Raw genomic sequence first — 2500 nt, 5'->3', positions numbered from 1 at the left:
TGGGCAGCTTTTTCCCCCCGCATGACACAAATCGTACTGGTTTCCTTGCTGACCATTAGCAGGAGAAGCTTCCTGATCTGATTTAGATACAGCTCCTTCACCATCTGGTTGCCGTTGTTTTTCAGTGTAAACAGTCTTCAGAGATGAGCAGCCGTACTATTTGCACATTTTTTTCAAAATGTCATGCTGTTAAAGGTATAATTGTCTTATTGACATTGTCATTTTTTTTTTTTTTTAGTAAAATACTGATTTTTTTCTATACTGTTAAGGGCACACTGTGCAATGTATAATGCCCCAAAGCACAAGGAAGAATACAAACTACGGAGACTCAAATGACCAAACCCATCATTTTTCTTCTTTTTTTTTCCCCAGACTTTGTTAGGCTTTTGGTACCGAGGCAGCAAGATGACAGACAATCATGTCACCTCCCTTGGCAACCTTATGTTGTTACAAATACAGATTTCTCAACCTATACTTATTTAAAGAATGTATGTTTGTATAGTAAAGTATTTTGGTTTAAATTTTAATCAATTTTTATTAAAGTTTTTTAGCCACTAGGAGAACTTTTATAGTTTGCATTGCAGTTATTCAAAAATAAAAAAAATATTGCCTGAAATCTTTATGCTGTGATTATCATAATTCTAATGCACTAACTCAGTGGTTGTCAAATAGTGGGCGGGGGCCCCTGGGGGGGCACAAAGCTCTGTCAAGGGGGGCGCGGGCGTGTTGAACTTCAGGTAACTTTTTGATTTTTTAACATTCCCAGAATCAAGTGCAATTGCACCTCCACTACACTAGGGCGCAGTGGCATTCTTATTGGAAGAGTTTATAAAGCGGAGCGTGTAAGCATTGAGTATGACATGTAGCCAAAAAGTGGAGTAGACATTCAATTGACTGCATGAAAAAAAAAATTAACACGGATGCAGAGACAGGCGAGGACAGACGGGGTACAGAGACAAACAAAAGTCTTCTCCCGAAAGCCTAGACGAGGAAGTTCGACAAAGCGTAGGTGGCACATCATTGCGACCACTGAAGCAAAGAGCGGTGTGCTTGCTATGCTAGAAACGTGAGCGGTAACTTTAAGACATTGCAACCCATTCATGCTGATAAGACACTTGGGTTTGTTTGTTTTTTTCAGCGAAAATGTGCCAAAATTGGCATGGACGTAGGCAATGCTGGAGTGGCTAATCATAAAGGATAGGAGATTTCCAAAAAGGCCGGCTCATGTCAAGGTCGATGTTGGGCTGGCTAAGTGAGAAAAATGATTTTAACGTGTATTCGTCACTTGCACTATCTAACCGTACCCGTGCATTTATTCTCTCCTCAGCTATTTGGCCAGATTCAGCGCAACGGATGAGGTGAGTTTTACCATCTGGGGAAATTCTCCCATCCCAAAATTTCCATCCCTCTTTTTTTTTCTTTTGCGGTAAAATGAACACAAAACAGCGCAAATGTTATGAATCAGGTTTGATAGGGGGCAGAAAGGTGCTAGTCGGAGCTGAAGAAGCCAGTAAAAAAAAAAGAAACGCCTTAAAGAAGGACTTTTATCTTTCATTCCACTCATCTTGCATCTGTCTTTTGTTTGTTCCCTGTTGTGTTTTGTGCTACTTTTTTGCAGAATTTAGCAGTCAGGTACCTCCTCTCAATCAAATAAGGTCGTAGTGATGGGAATTTCGTCTCTTTTTTGAAAGCGGCTATTTTAGCTCGGCTCTCTAAATAGCTCTTTCTGCTCCCAAAACCCTCTTCAGATTGTTTTTGTTTTTATCCATATATTAAAAATTACAGTGTAACATTATGTAGAATATTTATTTTGGGGGGAAAATAAAGCTAAAAAAGACAACAATGAAAAAAGAAAAAAACGAGAGAAAAAAGAAGAAACAATAATCAAAACGTAAAAAAAAGGTAAAGGCTCGAAGAATCAAAAGGATATGAGGAAAATGAGAAAAAGGAAAGAAAAAAAGCGGGGGAAAAATAGAAGGTTTAAGATCAGGGGATGCTGTAATCGTAGCCCATTGAAACTTCTTGAGATTGAGCGCCATACAAATAAACATGACATGACTTACTTTCAAATATATTTTTTAACAGATAAAATATTAAGAATTTATATGAAAATAAATCAGTCAATCAGTAACAAATGAATTCATAATCTGCTGTGGTTTCACTTAAAGGGACAGTGTGTATTATGCAGTGCCTCTCAGTGCTAAAATGTAAAAAAAATGATATTGATTAACGATTAGCAATAATGCATGGATTATTATATAAATATGCATTACTCATAGGTATAGATATTTTCATTTTACATCACATGAGTCTCACCTAGCAGGAGATTACAAATTTGTCTTCCATTTTGCTTCAGGTACCTGAAAAGAAACTGGTAAAAGGGCAAACAGTAGAGGAAAAATGGTTTGTTTACTTTGAGTCTTTGTAGTTTGTGTTCTTACTTGTGATTTTCCACACTTGTTTCTGGTAGCACTATACACTACAGTGACATCTAGTGGTC

The 2500-nt window shown here is 37.4% G+C and overlaps 1 protein-coding gene across 1 annotated transcript in view; it reads right to left on the bottom strand.

Moving 5' to 3' along the window:
- The window catches only part of stmnd1 (stathmin domain containing 1), a 7255-nt gene extending 4861 nt beyond the window's left edge, over positions 1-2394 (bottom strand). The window contains exon 1 of the mRNA XM_088327792.1: positions 2317-2394. The gene's annotated coding sequence lies outside the window, so the exon portion shown is untranslated. The remainder of the gene's footprint in view (positions 1-2316) is intronic.
- Between the last annotated feature and the right edge of the window lie 106 nt (positions 2395-2500).

This window comes from Urocampus carinirostris, chromosome 2 (genome assembly GCF_059441175.1).
Source record: "Urocampus carinirostris isolate Australia breed hairy pipefish chromosome 2, RoL_Ucar_1.0, whole genome shotgun sequence".
NCBI classification, from domain to species: domain Eukaryota; kingdom Metazoa; phylum Chordata; class Actinopteri; order Syngnathiformes; family Syngnathidae; genus Urocampus; species Urocampus carinirostris.
The sequence above is the reverse complement of the archived record's forward strand: the minus strand, read 5'-3'. Positions and strand labels throughout refer to the sequence as shown.